Source organism: Mustela nivalis (genome assembly GCF_964662115.1).
Source record: "Mustela nivalis genome assembly, chromosome: 16".
NCBI lineage: Eukaryota > Metazoa > Chordata > Mammalia > Carnivora > Mustelidae > Mustela > Mustela nivalis.
Window position 1 is genome coordinate 48,310,619 of NC_139035.1, and position 19,385 is coordinate 48,330,003.

Genomic DNA, 19,385 nt, shown 5'->3' on the forward strand with positions numbered 1-19,385 from the left:
ACCCCCAAGTCATTCTCTTCTCCATCCACTTGATTCTAAGAATTTTAAAGTTCCACATTTCAGTAGCTGCCATTTTAGTTAGATCAAGAGAGCAAAAGGGTACTGAAATAAGGTATGTGGAAGAATTTAAAGTATTTAGAGGTAGATTCACTTTCAGTACAATCTCGCATCAAAGAAAGTTCTATGTGGGGAATTTTAGAGGTTTAGCCCTTAATTAACTCCCCCAAACTAGTTGAAAGTTTTCTTCCAGGCCATTCACTACTCTGGGAAAATCCAACCAGCCCCAGGCATAAACTGGAGAAGATCAATTTCCAATATATAGATAACACATACTTGGTCTGAAGTTTGAGAAGAATCAGTGCCATCCAGGGAATGTGCTTAGACTATGTGTTAAGAGAAATCTGGATTTAAATCTTTTTTGTGACACTCATACCTATGTAAACTTGGAAAAAAAATTTTTCCTTTGACTTTTAATTTCCTCATTTGTGAACATTCAACTGTACCCCAACCTTGCTGAGTTACTTCTGTGATGAAATGCTGTAACACATATAAAATGTTTAGCAAAGTTTTAGCAACATCAGTATTGGTCTTAAATATTTCAGCTGTCAGAAAGTGACTCTGTTTTCCTTTTCACTGGAGAGAAAGGAGTTACTGTACCTGGTTTAAGATCAATGAACTGTGTTTACTATCAGAAGTCCCTGGGGAAGAAAAAAAAAAGAAAGCAGATGATCTGATCTAATATCTTTGTCAGGAGGATAACTGGCCCTTAAAGGAAATACGGGAATGAGTTTAGCCAAAAGGAAGAATCTTATCTAGTGAATGTTCTTATCAAGATGTCCATAGTTATGAACTGCTTGTAGAAAGTAAACCTAGCATTAACAGATTCATGAGAAATGTCTCCCTGGCTTAAGTCACATAAGTTAGGGTCCTAGAGGATCCTTAGGACCCAATGTCCCATTTCCTATCAACACATCCCTGAACTTTTGAAAATATGCTCCATCGAGGCAGAGCTAGGATTAGGTAAAACTCTAATAGGCATTATTAACTGGATTTTCATCTACATTTGACTTTAGTTTACAGACTGTAATACAGCTCCATCCAGGACAGTTAGCCATTTTCAGTGTTTACAGATATTCTGAACATTACTTGGTACAGATGTTGAAAAGAAGATGTAAGTTGCTCAGCAATCTTTATTTTAGAAATGTTTTGTTTTCCTTTTCTTGTTTTTAGAAAATTTTCAACAGGTACAAGTCAATGATCTAATTTATAAAAATATTTTGGAAATTGTGTTTGTTGGACAAAAATATCCATGGAGGGGCACCTGGGTGGCTCAGTGGGTTAAAGCCTCTGCCTTTGGCTCCGGTCATGATCCCAGAGTCCTGGGATCAAGCCCCGCATTGGGCTCTCCGCTCAGCAGGGAGCCTGCTTCCTACTCTCTCTCTCTCTCTCTCTGCCTGCCACTCCGCCTACTTGCGATCTCTCTGTCAAATAAGTAAATAAATAAAATATCCATGGATTTCCATGCATTAATTGTGACAGTTTCCTTAGATACCAGAGACCTAAAACCTGTCAATCTATGGAAAATTTACCTTAACATTTATCTCCATTTTCCAATTGAAACCAAAAGACAAAATCCCTGTCCCAATTTTCTTACATTATAAGGATCCTTTGAGTCTCCTAATGACAGAATATGATTTTTAACATGTCAGTGAGCACTAGTACAAGAACAAATAATGTGAACCAGAGAATGAATAACTGAAAGTACTACAAGAAGTACACTTCTTTCTATGGAGTTTTCTTACATATATTATTTAATTCTCCAAGTATGTCATAAGACAAGTATAATTATTTTATTTTGCAGAAGAGGAAATTAGGCTCAATGGGAATACCTGACTAATCCCAAATCTTAAAGAATATGGAAAAGAAACCAAAAATAATATCAATTGAATAAAATTCAAAAAAAGGACTTTTGAATGGTCAGGAACTGTGAAAGGTCAGAGATTTTACCCTCCTTACACCCTAAGGTGTTAGCGTGCTGTAGTCCGGTAGCTATTGATAGAAGACTCCTGGGTCAAAGTCAAACCAGCTTATCACTGCCCATAGCAGCGGCCAGAATGTCAGCATTTGCATGGTTTCCCCAAATTCCAACAGAGCAGTAATAAGGGGCTCAGGTGACACGTGCACACATGGTAGGTTGTATTCACAACACTGAGGTTAGTGAAGCCTTCACAACAGGCAAAGAGAATGCTTATTTTTGTTTTGCTCCAGGGGGAGACACTGTCTCTATCTCCCAAAGCGGCTGACTACAAATATTAAAAGATAGTCTAAAACAAAGGCGTCAGTGCCTCTCAAGGCCTGAAGAAATGTGAGAGACCCACGGAGAATTGTTTCCCAAAGATATATCAATTGTTTCACAGGCCCTTTCTATTTGCTGACAGTAATTAAATGTTAAATGTAATGATAAGCAAACACAGGTGGCAACACAAATGGCAGGGATTTTGAACCATTCTGCAGCTCTTTAGGCCTCCACATGCAACTGATAAACAGGCAACCCTCTTCCACCCTGGAATTTATGGAGTGTTTAAAATGTAGTTAATAATTGTATGAAAAGATGAAGAGTAATCTGAGAACTTTTCTTGGGAGAATGTTCACGGAAATTGATCATAAGATACAAGGATACAAGCTAAATTAAAATATCAACTTTTATATGCCATGACATTAGCATCTTTCTCATGCCCCCATTTGATATCCTTTTTGTAAACCAGAGTACTAAAACAAGTTTTAGGGCACCTGGGTGGCTGGCTCAGTGGGTTAAACCTCTGCCTTCGGCTCAGGTCATGACCTCAGGGTCCTGGGATCAAGGCCTCCATCAGGTGCTCTGCTCAGCGAGGAGCCTCTTCTCCCTCTCTCTGCCTGCCTCTCTGCCTACTTATAGCTCTCTCTCTCTGTCAAATAAATAAATAAAATGTTTAAAAAAAAAAGTTTTAAATGACTGAATTTTCCGGCTAAAAACAACTATGATTTCTTTTTACTAGGATGACTGTCTCTAAAGCATCACACGGAGAGACTGTCTCAACTTGCTGTACTACTTCTTTATCAGAAGAAATTCTCATTCAGTTTGAATGAAACAACCTTGACTTAGCCATAATTAATCTCTATATTTGATATGTTCCTTTTACATTCTATGAGCAAGTAACAAAAGAGCTCTAATTGACTAAAATTATAAATGCAATGCTGATATAAAATATCCATTAGCAGATATGTGGCCTATTTATAATTCTGCTAAAGCTGCCAACATTACCCTGATTCTTAATATCAAATGACCAGATTAGTAGAGGACTTTTTACAGCTCATGGTACATTAAATGGCTATGATTAGAAGAAAAAAAAAAAATTTAAACCCATCTCCTAGTTGAATTGTTTTACAGACTCTGGCCCTACTGGTACATGGTGGTCTTTCTATTGTTAGTTTAAATCCTTATAGATATATTTGTTAATAATTCCAGAAAACACACAATTTTAAAGTTCTGTTCATTAACTCAGATTTTTTTTTTAAAAAAAGCTCAATGAAATCTTACAGCATAAGTGTCTTTTTACCTAAAGTGGAAGAGCTTTAGTGGGTGACCAGGAGAACTAGACATTGGTACCTTATTTTTCTTAGCCTCAGATTTCTTCAAGTGCCATGATATCCAGAGGTTCACCTTACTGAATTATGATATTTGATAACTAAAGGTCTCATTTAAAGGCACCTTCTCCCTGCATACTCAGTCACTAGCAGGTCCATAAAAGAATGAGAGGCATGTTGATTTTAAAAGTGGGACACTCTGAGTAAAAGTCAAGAGAAAGCCAATACATGGCAGAGGCCTTCTTTTCTTTCCATCAATTACCTGTGTAGATCAATCTGCAGGAATACACTCTCAAGACCTCAGTATTCGGACACCATGGAAAATGTAGAAACCGGTTCCTCCATGAAAGGAATACACCCTCTATGAATGAATATACCCTGTAACGTTCCCACAGTTAGTAGGGATGAGTAGACGTAACTACAGAAGAGGAAAAATAGGTAATACAACCAGGGTCAACAGACAACACCATGCAAATTCTCAGCTGGAAACCACCATAGCTGCACAGATAAAGCAATGGAGAAACGGACCAAGCAGGCAGAGTAGCTGTTTCAGGGAGCTAAAAGAACATGTGCTAGGATTTCTATTTGTGAGAAAACCCTGACGCATATAACTACATAAAGATTTGGGATCAAAGTGTGCATAAAGCCAATGCATTCTCAGCACAGATGTAACCTATGCATTCTCTTTTCCTCTGCGTGGTTTCTTCAGTAATTGGTTTTTAAGTGAAAGTTATTTACATAAATTGGGAACATGATGTCTTACCCTGTATTTTTAATTGTTTCAGAAAAAACAAATATTTTTTAGCATTGTCTGTGTCAGGCCCTCTTATGAGTACTTTAAATATATTCTCTCATTTGTGCCTCACAGGAGGGCTATAAATACCACCACAGTCACCACCAAATTTACAGATAAAGAAATTAAGACAAAGGATATTTAGTAAATTTCCCCAAATCATACAGTTATTGGACAGTCTTGACTGGGATTCAAACCCAACCAGGCTGGCTGCAAAATCCATCATTTAATCACTGAAAGTGCTCCCCATTTAGGGAGTCTTTACAAATAAGAACACATCACATGTCAGGAGCTCATGAAATGGATTACTGTAGAAAGTTTCTTAGCATGTGCACAGCCCAACATGTTATAGAGCTATAAATACACACTCATATGTGTACCTGTATGTGAGTTTATTTCACTCTTATCTTTCCAAATATGAAGAAGCCAGTTTCTAAGAGCAACAGATGGAATTCACTTAGGCATTGCAAATACTTCATAAAGAAGCAAAAGCTTTAAAAAATTCTTCTTCCAGTATGTAAATATCAAGTATTTTTTCTTTACAAACTTTTTAATACACCAAAGATGTATTGCTGTTCCCCAGACACACACATTTGTACATACATATATCCTGCACCTGGTACACTAGAATAATGTCAACTGTGTTTACTTCAATAATTACCTTCAAACAAACACATGTAGTGATTTTATCTGAATGTCAGCTCCCACACGGCACTTTCTGTGTCTAGCTAAGGCCTTGAGGAAATAAATTAATAGATCAAAACCTGGGAAAATTCTAATCCAGCCCTCAAAACATCACTTCTCAAGTCTAGGCCAGGCTGAGAATTATTGCTCTTAAAAGAATATTTTGCTTGTGTGGACATTCAACCTTGTGCCCTACAGAAATGATTAGCTATTATACTAGGGAGTTGGGGGTAATGTAGAAAGTTGGGTGAATAGTACTTGTGGACCATGACTGTGACTAATAAAAGGGTACTTCATATTTTTGGGTTCTTACCCCACCTGGTTAACTTTAAGAGTTTGGATGATGTTAAGTTCCCTTGACTTTTCACAAATACAAGCCTGTGTAGTCTAACCAGGGAACCATTAACTGGTGTTCATAGCTCTCACTGACCACCCCCACCCTAGCCATTACATGATAGAATCAAAAGCTTTAAATGCGGCAGGATCTGTGGTTACCCCTGTGACCTAATTTACTACTTCACCTTACCTCACAGTGTATATGTTGTGGCCAGTCTCGACAAGGGCCAGTTCCCCTAGAACGTGGCTCTTCATGACTCCATCCTTTTCCTTAAACCTTTCCCTATGGACTGGTAATATATGTTTGCAAAGTAATTAGGAATATATGTGTCTTTACTAGTTAACACTTACCAGCACTTATTATTGTGAACTGTATTTACATTAGGATAGATCCTACTATATGAGTGCAAAGTAGAAGAGGTTGCGTGACTTAGGACCCAGGCTGACACATCTCAGAAAACTGTAATTACATGAACTGGATAACGCAGCCTCCTCAGACCTGTGCCGAGAGAGAGGCCTGATGGCTGGGATACTATTCTTCCCTGATCTGGCACCTAAGTGACAGACACCACTTCCATCTACAGTCTAACGTCTCACATGAGTCAAATAACCTCACCTAATAATAAGTAGGCTGGAAAGTGAGACACATGGCATGTTGAACAACTGAGCATCACTGCAATGATTAGTTAGCAATGCTTTTACAAGACTAGAGGAGGGGTTCTGCATGTTTCATGGTCCATAATTAGAACCCTAGAGATAAACTGATTTTACTTAGGTCAGTTAGTACAATAATCCACCACTAGCTCTCTATATGCCATAATTCCAAACACAGAAACTTATTATTGGGGAGAGAGGGGGATTATAGTAACATTTGGCTCTTTATGAAATTATTTATGATTAGAGTATTATGTAAAGAAGATCAAAGTTCCCATTTAGTCACTGCATGATCCAGGAGTTTCCTATACTGCACCTCTAACCCCAGCTAGCCTAGGTTACATCTAGCATCTGATAACAACAAAGCCTGCCTGTATCATAACTATCTTAATATCATTACCCAACACTTAAAGTATATATTCTACTGCAAGTAATTTTTGTTTACCAGGACACTTATTCTCATTGATCTAATTATTTTATTGTCAATCTCTGCTTTTAGGACCCCAAGAACACATTCTACAGCTTTTCATTATTCACTGATTACTTTGCTTACCTGTTTGGGCTATTTTTCTTAGTAGAAAAAGTATTCTAAAAATAGCATTTTCCTCTCTGAAATAAGTCTATAAAATTGAAAGTCTATGTTTAATGAATGCCTGAATATATAATTTGGTTGTAAATAGCCAAGACCAAATTTTTCCTAAGTAAATGATTTGAGATTAATACTTTACAATATTTTAAAACCACCTTAGCTGCTCACAGACAGAACAGTTATATGAACGAACATATTACAACTTTGCCTATATAATTATTTATCACATCGAAAGTACAGATATTTAATAAATTTTTGATATACTGGTATATATAAAATGCCAATGTACAATTTATAAAGTAGATTAGACCATTATTAATTGGAACATTTAACTTATTTTAATGTAAAATTACCTGTGGCTAGTGGACTTTATGAACTCAATAAATTTTAAATAACTTGGTTCCATACTTTATGGAAAATTCATGAATTGATTGGTTTCCCTACAAAACAGGTTTCAGATGAAGAAATGAAAAAGAAGTTTTCTTAAGCGCACAAAAGCTGCATTAAAACATGGAAAGAAAAAATTATTTTTTACCAAATACCAATTTACTATCATAAATAGTCAATGTAATATATTTAGCCTACTTATAGCTAGAATATATGTATTTTTGAATTTTTTGGTATGTTTTCCCTCAAGTCTTAATACCAAAATATCCCTTTGAAGTTAATTACATCTCCCAATAAGGTGGCATTTCCACAGCACTCAGGTTGTGGAGTGAGTCTGTATAATGCAGGTGTGTATCCTGTATGGTGATTCAGCTGACTGTGTGGATGATAAAAGGGACAGAAATTAAATAGGCTCCATAAAGCCCCTAAAGATATCTGCTACAACCTGAATAGAAGACCATTATGCAGTGAAATGTCATGTCTGTTTGGACTCAAAAGAAAATAAAGGATCACCTCTAAAGAATTTAAATCCTCTGGCTCACTACATGATCTATATTCAACATGCAAGCATAAACCTGGAGTTCTTCCATGATTAAACTCAAATTTAGTTAAACTTTTTAATTTGAGCAGGAAAACAGCACCTTCTTTCAGTGGTAGCCCTTGATTTGCTGCTGCTTCACAGGGACATTACCTGCTAGCCATGGAAGGACAAGTGTCCCATTTCTTTCAACCTGTCCTAGCTGAAAACCTGGTTCTCCCCTGCACCTCTCTCTCCGTCTCACATCACATGTTTCTCAGGATCCCCCCTCTACTATCCTAGGTCATGTAGGGTCTTAGACCTTCACTATAAAGCTGTGTGTGTTTGTATGGTGTGTGTGTGTGTGTGTCTGTGTGTATAAAGTGGTTGGGGGTGAATCAGGGAGGCACTAGAAACTTGGACAGAGGAAAGAAATGATCAGACTTGTTTTAAAAAGATCACTGCAACTAGATGAGGAGAACAGATCGAAGGGATAGAAGAGCAGCATCGGGAAGATAGACTGTTGCAGCAACTCCTTGAGAGTTGATGCACCAGGCTAGTAACAGTGGAGGTGATGAAGGGAGGTCAGATTTTGGATCCATTGTGAAGATTAAGCCATCAAGATCTTTGACTAATTACATGAAGTATATGTCCAAGTATATGGAGGATAAGAAAAAGACAAAACCCAAGGATGACTCAAGCTTTCTGATATGAGCAACTGAAAATAAACATGGAGTAGCCATCAGTAAAGCTGGAAAGACTCAGGTGAAGATTTGGCCGAAGAGGCAGATTAGCGACTTGGTTTGAAACATTCAATACTAAGACTGAATTGTTTATTATATTTCTAAGTGGACATAGAGGCAATGGTCATATGGGACTGTAATGCAGGAAAGATGTCTAGACAGATACAAATGTGAGATACAAAGGATTTTCAAGGATTAACTGGCATTACCATATAATATAATCCCACATAAAATGCCACTCCCTTTCATACCTTATATTATTTATAAAATTCATCTTAATCAATGTAGCAATCATTAAATTAAATGAGAAATGTCAGAATTCGTTTAATTGCTTCAAACACTTTTAAGTAGAATATAAACATGTTCTACCAAGTAGTGAAAAAATTAGAAGCAAAAGAAAAAAAAAAATCGACTTGAGCTCATTTGAGCTTGGCTATGGATCTCTTTCATCAGGAGCCAAAACCAGGCAAAACTTAACAGTGTAAGTAATTCTGAATTCACTGCACCAGTTTTCCTCAGTCATTTGCATGAAACAAAAATCCAGATCAATCTTGAAGAGTCAACATGTGTAACCTGGCAGTTCATCTGTACAATAAGTATCTGGAAATTATCCTGTTAACTTGACCAACAGAGATTCTCAAGGCAAATAACGCAGGCTCGAAGATAGCATTGTTTCAGAAATATTTAATTATTAGAATTTGAACTTAAATCTCCTTTATTATTTATTAATGGTGTATTACAGTGTTTCTATATTGCTGGTTGGAGGTGGAAACTTACCCTCTCTGTACTAAAATAAAGACCAAATGCTCTAGAGTTGATTAAAACCCCCTTATATAACTCCTCTTCCCCTCCCCTCCAAATTAGAACAGGCAAGAGAATCCTAAGTTACTCTCAAATGCAAAATGAAATTGGCTCATGATGGGAAAGAGAAAAATAAAGAACAAAACTGTTTTCTTTTAATAATATGGGCTTATTATGCAAAATTGGTAAGTAATTAAATGAAACAAAAATCAAAAAATTCTTCTCTGACATGAAAAATAATAGGCCTGTTTTGCCAAACAGCTCCAGAATATATTCATTCAAGAGGTTGAGATATGTTCAAAGAACATTCAACAAAATATCAGAAATTCAGACTGTGCTCTTAAAAGGTCATTCGTGTTTTGGGGAAACATTAAAAAAAAAAAAAACTGATGAACAACAAAATGGACAACATTCCACATGACAAAATTGGATCTAGAGGTCTTGTACTTTTCCCAAGTCACAGTTCAGAACAGAATGTGAAATGAAAATATTACTATATTAGAAAATTTTCATATTTGCCAGTGATTCAAAGTAATGAAAAGGCTAAATCTGGCTACCTGACAGATCTTGCTTTTATTAGAGTATTCTGGTTTGGCAAATTGGAATTTGAGGCAGTTTATCTTCAATGCAATAATACCAGGTTATATGGAAAAATAATAAAAAGCAATGTTTCTCCTTTACTGTGAGCAATTTACTTTTGGGGGCTGAATAACTTGCTTCACATGAATTATGCAGTTGCTATTGTCTTACTGGTATAATGGAAGAAGACAATCACCACACCGGATTAACTGATTCGGGGAACCAAAGACAAAGTACATTTCCTTTGGGATTTCAAGAAGGGCAGAGTAAGTTTTAGCCACATTGATTTCACACAACCAAAAATGCACGGCCATTTGATTACTGTAAAATATACCTGAAAAAGAAAAATACAATTGCGTTTCAGCAAGTACAATTTCTCACAAACTATAAACTCAGATGTGCAGAATTTTATATATATATATATCCCCCCCATAACTGAACTTAAATTCTTCCTCAGTCTTCATTCCCCCTCAGAGAGAAGGAAACTTTCTCTGGCCACATCCAGATAAATCTGGCTGTTTTATTACCTGAGGTTTAAACTCAACCAAGCTTGAGATCGCCCTTCTCCTGCCCTTCCTGGGGTGGTGTGGAGTCAGCGGGGGTATATCCACTGGTATTCTGTCCCGGCATCAGTAAGATGCGTGATCACTCCATCACGGCATGCTCAGTCACACTGTCGTGGCTGTACCCGTTTCCACATCTCTCGCTCCGGTGTCTGCACTCTCCCGTACAAGAACCCACAGAGGCTGGTCTGTCTACCCCCTGGGCTCCAGTTTATACAACCCAGGTTTCTATTTATGCCTGCGGCCCTGTGCCATGGCTGTGAGCCTTCTTCCACCAACTCTCAGCATCACAGCTATGCCTCCCTGGGTACATAAAAAGATATTTAAGTGTTCTTTGTCCTCCAGTAGGGTGTTCTAATGCTGCATTTGGGCACATCTGCCTACCCACACCATGCAGTCACCTCCACCCTGCTCTCTCCAACGATAGTGTACAAGTCTTTTCCTGCCATATAGTTTCCTAGGTAACCATGGCACAATGTAAGCTAATAATCTCCTTTTCTCAATCCTCATGATTTGAAAAGGTCAACCATCTTCTCCCAAGGGTTAGGGGTGAATGTAGACCAACCTACAGCAACGTCTATTTATCTAATGGCCAAAACTTTCCTCGCTTTATCCTTATTTTAGAGGGCCTTTTCTAATCTCATGCTTTCTTCTTCCCATTTATTTCCTTTCTTACACGTGGTTGTAGGCTTTAGAAGTGAACAGCCAATATCATAACATCAAGTTCTATAGTTTCTCCAAAGAACCGTCCCCTCCTCTCAATTGAGGCATGGCTTTAACCCATGTTGCTCAAATGGAGTAAAATCCTTAGACATAGAAAAAAGAAAAATATATATATATATAATATAGATATTAATTTTAATTAATATTAAATTAATTTAATTAATATTTATATATTATATATAAATATATATAATACTTTATATATTATCCTTTTGCATAGACGTCTTCTCTTCAATATAGCTTACTGATGGAACTTTGGAGTCATACAAAAATTATTTTCTGTCCTACTCATTCATTCAACAAACATGTCTACTAGGGACAGAAAATACACTTGGCATGAGGAATGAGGATAAAAACAAATACAGCACCTGGTCTTCACGGATCTTGTAATATTAAAAAAAAAATCATAAAAATATACAGTTATGGGGCGCCTGGGTGGCTCAGTGGGTTAAAGCCTCTGCCTTCGGCTCAGGTCATGGTCCCAGGGTCCTGGGATCGAGCCCCACATCGGGCTCTCTGCTCAGCAGGGAGCCTGCTTCCTCCTCTCTCTCTCTCTCTCTGCCTGCCTCTCTGCTTACTTGTGATCTCTGTCAAATAAATAAATAAAATCTTTAATATAGATATAGATATCTATATCTATATATCTATATAGATATATAGATATATACATACACACACAAACACACACAGTTATATAATGTGAATAATGTTATGAAAGCAAATGATGTAATCCCATGTTGGATCTAGAAGATTACTATAACCAATGTTATGAGAACTAAAGAATGAATAAGAGTTAACCTGGTAAAATGGTGAATCAAGTAGGGGGAGAAGAACATTCTTGGCAGAGGCAGCCCCAGTTAAGACAAGGATAGGTACAGTGCAGACAAAAGTAGAAAAGAGAGGCCAGATGGAGTTGGAGACACCAGGGCCAGGCCACACAATGCCCTGTAGGAAGAGGAAGCACAAAAACGTTTTATTCAGGACAGTGATGTGATCTGGTTTTCATTTAGGTTAAAAAAAAAAAAAAAAACCCTCTGGCTAAAATGCAGAGACACTGGTAAACCCTGTTTCTCCACTTCTAGAATAAATACAGTAATTTGAAGGGTTTGTGATAAGAAGTAAATAAAATAATGCATGTAAAAGCAATAATGGCATTATGCTTGACACAGAGTAAATATTCACTAAGTGTTACTTTAATGATCAACAAAGAATTCTAAAATGAAAATCCAGATTATCACAGTGCATTAACAAGAAAGATAATCAGCTTTGTAGCCAAATATGTGTATTTATAATTATGGGTTTTGACTTACTGGCCATGAATTTAATTATCCTATCTGAAACTACACTTCTTCAAAGAGAATCAGGGACAATTCCACACGTCTTATGGTATTCTTATAAAATGTATTAATGTATGTGAAAATGTAGAGCAGGGGCCTGATATAGTCATTTTGAGCAAAGATTTTCTTCCCTTCCTTCTTTCCAGAACAATTAACTCTCCAGAAGCTATGTGGGTCACTCACAAAGTTGTATCATATAAAATCCTTGATAAAACACTGTTTATTTACACTTACTCAGAGACTGTTGGCCTGAAAGTATTAATTCCATTTCCCAAAATATCTAACATCCGACAAGTCTAGTTGGAGAAAAGGGCTCAGTGAAAAGAGGAAGGAAGGAAGAAAATGGAGAGCGTGAATGATCTCATTTTTAGCAGGAAGACCATCATTGATCTCAAGCAGAATGGAATGAGGAAAAGGATTAGGGTAAGTAAACAAGTTTTTCCTCTACCCACTTCATGCTTGCTGATGAACAGACGAGCAGACTCCTTAGAACAGTCTCTGATACACAGCTTCTTCAACTTCCATTTCTCTAGAAAAACTGTTTAGGCAATAATCGACGGGTATCTTCCAAGTGTTAACTATTTTCATGTTGCTAGTTTTATGGCCAACATATGCCTCTTCCAGAAAAGAGGGTGAATACTCAAAATCTTCAACAACAAATTTACTTTTCTGAAAGAGACACTGTAATTGAACAAATGGGAATAAATTTAGTCATTTCCATGGCCTTTCCGGTCAGCCCTATCCTCTAATGTATAAATTAGAGCAGCAGATGCACTGGAAGTTTTCCACATTGGTTTGTTAAAAGGTGAGCTGCTGGATGCCAGCAACACAGCAAATCTAACAGAGGTGACTTGGCTTTCACAGGTCTGTGGGCCAACACTGAGCATAATTTAGAAGGAAAAGGCCACTCACCCATCATTCAGTATTTGCCCCCAAAAGCTCAGAGGCTGCTTAAATTTCACATTAGTTCTAGGAATGTAGGTCAGTGCCAGCATTCACAGCTATAAAAAATTGGGGCTGTAGAGATTATCTAGTCCATGTTGCTCATTTTAGTAAAAACAGAAGTATTTACCCAAAGACTTATGTCTAGGTTGAGAAAAATGTAAGATTAAAACCAAGATAAACTTCCACCAAAATAAGCAAGCTCAAGTAAGATAATGATGAAATATTTCCTTACCTATCTTATGCCATATTCTCTAATTTCTAGAACAAATCTCAATGTCAAGCATTACCATTAGTACATCCCCAGATCTCAGATTCATGTTTGTTAAAAAATATTTTGCATTTCCTGAAATTGAGATGCATCTTACAATTAAGTACACTTAATATAGTGCCGATTTTTGTATACTATCCACTCGTCAGTGCTGCATCCAAAAAGCACCAAAGTCCAGAAGTCAAGGAAACACAAGTTATTTTTTATAAACAGAAAAACTGAGGTTCAATAGGAATCATAAAACTTATCTAAGTTCACATACTAGTTTGTGACATGAATGAGGCCAGAAGGCACATCCATTTGACATAAAGGCCTTGAGTTGTTCTACTTCCCTCAATCAGCCTGAACATTTTACTCAGTAACAGAGCCCACGTCATCATACAGGACATGCGTCTGTTGTTTGCCTAGGACCTTTCGCACATCTCTCCCTAGCCTCGACCTAAGGGTAATTACCTAAGGGTAATTTTTTTTTTAAGATTTATTCATTTTAGAGAAAGAGGAGGGAGTAGAGAGGGCCATACGGAGTGGGACACGAAGAATGTTAAGCCAGCTCCCAACTGAGCACAGAGACCAACACAGGGCTAGTCTTACAACACCATGACCTGAGATAAAAATCAAGAGTCAGATGCCCAACCGACTGAGTCACCAAAGGTCCCCCAGAAGTTAGTTTGTGCGTTAGTTTGTTTAAGGAACTACCCTTTCCCCACTGTGTAGCAGCCATGGAGTTTTGATAATAGAAGTCAAAGAATACAATTTAATTCATTTTATCACAGTGTATGCTTTTCAGAAATGAGCAAAACCCAATTGAAAAAAAAAATTGTGTTTCCTCTGGGCGCAGAGGCAAGTTCAGGTTGGAACAATTGCAGTAAAATTCAAGAATTTTGTTGCTAAGTATGAAGAAAAATCAGCTTGCTCCTCCTGAATGTGCATGAAAAAGCATGTAACCCTGATTATTGCTGGCAGCCAGACTGTAAGCATGAGGGAGATCAGTCTGAGATTAAAGCAGACACATGAAAAAAGACAAGAGGTGAGACAATCACAGAAAAACCTGAGCCAAAGCCTTATATTAAACCATGCCTGAAACCTGACCTGGCTCCAGGGATTACAGCAATAGGACCAACAAACTTCCTTTATTGTTTACATTAGTTCAAGTTGAATATCTGCTATTTGCAACCACTAAAAGAATCCTACTTCTTACACCACAGAGTCCAAGTCAATGCCAACACAACATCAAAACTGTATCCCATTCAAAACCAAAGTATTGTCTTTAAGATGACCTACTCCTCAACTAAACCTCGTGTCCGATCTCAGTCCAAACACAAACTTGTAACTACACTATCCATTTTAATAAGCAAATGTGTCATCAATTTGTATTCTAGCATGTAACCTACAATTTTAAGTAAACTTAGTAACAGTGACGAATCTCATGTTTATCTTTACTAATGATTTCCTTTCTATAACCAATAGCCAATGAATTTATCGAACTTTCATACAAGTTTTGCCACTGTATACATTCAAACTAGTTTTAAAATCTTTCAGCAATAGTAAAATAGGGGGTTGCTAGGGATAAAGTCCTCCTTTGACACCCAGAGTGTCTTTTGACTGAGGCCCTTCACCTACTATCCCTGAGTTTTTTCCCGCCCAGTGGTCCTCACAGCTCTATCTAGAGTCACTAGTCCCCTCTTCATCTTGTATTAAAACAGGACTATGTTGTGTTCCACTTGCTCAAAACTTTGTCTTCTGTATCACAACATATCAAATCTTCCATCCATTTTTAGTACATGCTATTAATTAACAGAAAACTGTCTCTACTCATTCCCCTCTCAAAAATTCTCACTCTCCCCAATAATGTGTACTTATTTTGAGTGACCATTTGGACATAAAAGCAACATGCTCGCTTTTAACTCCTTAGTGATCTTACGGCTAGAAATTTCATTTTAGTTAGACATAAGAAAACAGAAGGAAAGCAATGTGACTACTTGATTATGTGGAAACTAAGTAGAAGGCCTTATGCATACCTCAAACCGTACAGTATAAAACACTGTCAATTTTAAGAGTCAGCTATAAGAAGTAAAGAGCTTTGGGTTTGGGATCCCACTCATCAATTCTGCACCAACTCTATGATCTTCCCTATAATGGAATTACATATATGCCTGATGAAAACTTTTTGGTCAGCTTTGCTGATATAACAACTACTAAATCCAATGGTGTTTAATAGCAAACATTGATCTCTTGCTCCTGATACATGACAGGGGCTGAGGGATGGCCACAGCCACTGCAACTCAGTGGCTGAGTTTGGCTTCTGCTCTTCAGGTCTTCCCATTCCAGAACACACACTGAAGGACAGGGACATGTCCGAGACATAGTTGTTCCTAAGGTATAGAGAAAGAAGAGTTGAACACACAATGGTTCTTTAAGCTTCTGCCCGGAGGTAATATAATTTACATTTCATTAGCCAAAGCAAGTAGCACAGCCAAGCTCAATTTCCATGAAGAATATATATTCCTTCTACAATGGGGAACACTACAAGTTATATGGAATCAGGGATGATTTCTAATGTCTCAGAGGGAAGCATCTAATTAATCATTAGGGATAAAAATGACTTCTATCAGAAAAGTTGACCAAACCTTGGTTCCCTGCTTACTTAGCTTAGTTTCCCAGGGAAAGTGTCCCCCACCAAAGCCATTTCTCTTTTCTTCCTTGGCACAGCTTGGTTATATCTCCCAGGCTCCCTTAAAGGACATGTGACTGGGTTCTGGTGAATGAAATACAAGCTGAATGATGTAAGCCACTGGTAGGTGTGCCCTACAAAATGCTCACAAATACAATCCTTTATTCTCTTTCCTCTGAGGACCTAGCAGAGCAGAGAGCTACAGATGGAAGGAACCAGAGCCTCTGAGTCACTACTGGAGAAGAGCTGCCTGAGAGGCCCAAGTCAGACCACTATGGGAGTGAGAAGTAAGTTATTATTGTGTTATGTCACTGAAATTTTCATTGTTGTTTTTCTCAGGGGTGAGCCTATTCTGACTAAATGAGTGCATAAACCTGAAGACCCCCTCACTTTGGATTTTCATAGCCATTTCAAGGAATTGCCATTTTATCTGTAGGTGAGCTATCTTAAATGACATATTTTTTTCATTATGCATTCTACTTTAGTAAATTACCCAAAGAAGGAATTGCCAGATCAAGGGAGAATGTTGGCCACATACTCAGGCAATGACTCAGATCTAACACATTCATGTGTCACCATGATACCATCCAGAATGACACTAATTTCTCTCTGCAGAACCCTGTGTATAAGTGAAGCCATTTCCTACCTACCTTAAAATCTGTTCATTAAAGAACTAAACTAGATTCTCAGGTCAGGGTCTATGCCAGAAATTTATTTCTTACCTCATGAGGAGGAAGAAGCAGACCAGGATACCAACCAGCAGACTATCTCAGGAAGCAACAGCTCATGCTCCTGGTGAGCCCTCACACATCAACTAGTTGCACACTTTTGATTAAGTGATAAATGAAGGATGACTAGAAATACTTATCTCTTACTCAATCCTCAAACCCTCTAAGGTGGTATTTTCAACATCAGAGCAGTTAACAATTTCTCACAGCTTTGTTATACAATGCAATGAGTTAATATTTATAAAGCACTTAAAACAGAAGCAAGTGCATAGTAAGTGCTGTAATAAGCAGCAATTTTTAAAATTATTGCTACTTCAGAATTCAGAAATCTGAAACTCAAATAAACTTTTCCCAAGATCATGTGGCTAATGACCAACGCAACTAGAAATCAAATTGAGGTCTTCCGACGTTTTCAACTCTATATTGTATATTTTGTCTTTTCAAGCGTATAGGTAAGTAGCTAAAACCAGACTTACAAACCAAGTTTGTTCCTGTTGATTCCAGAACAATACTATTATACCAGTTACCAAATTCCATCTGCCATGAAGCCATGCCAGACTCAGATCACTGTCCTGGGACTAAAAATGTTTCCAACACTAGAGCCCATCAGATGCAGCTGTATTTATATAGAGATGAAGACTGACTGATTAGAAGAGAGAGTGTCCTTAAGGATCTCCCCGAGTCAAGGTGGGAAGCCCTAAATGAACCATATAATGAAACAAAACCCCTTGGAAAGAAAGTATTTAAAACAAAATGTCAACCTTCACTCTCTTCCACAGATAGCACGTTAATGAGGTTACCTGCTGAGAGAAAGAGCCCAGTCTTCATTCTTCCTCGATTCTGTAGTTCTCTTCTAGGGAATTTCTGCTTTGCCTCGTGAGGCTCATAAGTATGTTTCAAAATGAGAGAGTATATCCATTCTTTTTAATATAATGCTTCTCTTCCCCAAGTGTTTTCCTTAGAGAACAATAAATTTCCTATTGGAAATGAGTCTTGGCATGAGGCTTCTTAATTTGCTAGGAAAGGAAATCTACTATGGAAGTAAGTACTAGAGCAGAGCAGAAGCTGTGTGTCCTGATCCCAAGGATTAACAGAAACCAACACCTGACTAAAGGAAATAAGGTAATTAGTGATAAACAAAAAAGAGATTCACTCTGGCTTTTTCTGGCCCCTCTTGTCAAACATCCTTAAGTATCTGTATTGGTGGGGTTTGTTGACCCTCTTTCTACCAACTCAAAGAAGAGCAATTATTACTTACCCAGCTCCATTTTTACGCATTTCTCTCTTCTCCTGCAAACTTCTTCCCAAATGAGGTTTATACTTCTAGGTAAGCCTGTGCTTTCTCTTCTTACACATACTGTTAAATCCACCCAGACTCTCTTGTCTGGCAATTTGCATATACCATTTGGGTTTTGTTCCCCAACATCTATACCCAACTAATGTCTTTTGTGGCCTGGTCAAACACCTCTCCTTCCTGTAAACTCCGAAAGGACATAGCAATATCTATCTTGCATATCAATGCAAAGGGCTCATAATAAAATACTGACACAATGAATTAGAATGTACTTGGTCAATGAGATATTATATTCAAAAAATGCTTAAAATGTGAATGTCAAGCAAAACCACCTAAATTTTGGATTAATGAATTACAAAAGACAGTTCCAAAATAAAATGTTATGGAAATTATTACTAGCCTTAACATCCGTCTTGGCAATTTGAAGGGTTCAACTCTAAAAATCTGGGTATCAAAAGAGCTGGATATAATTTAACATTTCCTTATAAAAAGTATAAGGAAGAAAAAAAAAGGATGTGCCTGTTTTTCTATCAATGTGTGATTTTTTATATATACTGCATAATTTTTAAAATTCTGGTTACAGTGGCACGTGGCAAGAGGGACTCTGATGTTTTCACAAATCTTTATTTTCTGGTTACTAGTGTTTCAAAATGCTAGAGTCAGACTCATATTTAAATATGTAGCCAGTAATTCTGCCTGGTTTCCTATTGTTGTTTTGTACATCCAAGACAATCAATCAAAAATACAATAAAAAATCTGATTAGAGGGCAAGAAATAACCTTTCATGGCAACATCTAGGCCACATATGATTTGTTTCCTGAAATTGAGGTCCTAAGTGACAATTCTGTTTTTGACCTTGTATTCATTCGAGGTTTTATGTCTGTACTTGTAATGAGTTGCCCAGCCTTGGTCTTTGTCTCTTCTGTTCTGTGGCATGTCATTATCTCTTTCTTGTTTCTTTTCTGTTGCTTCAGTCTATGATTTGCTGGGGCTTGTCCTTTTAAACCACTCTGTTGTTATCTGACACAGATAGCTTTTTTCTAGGTATATTCTCTCCACAATTCTACTTTCCCACTAACCAGAAAAAATGTCATCTGAAATATATTGGCTTACTTTCTCCTCTGATATAGAAAAAAAAAGAAAAAGAAA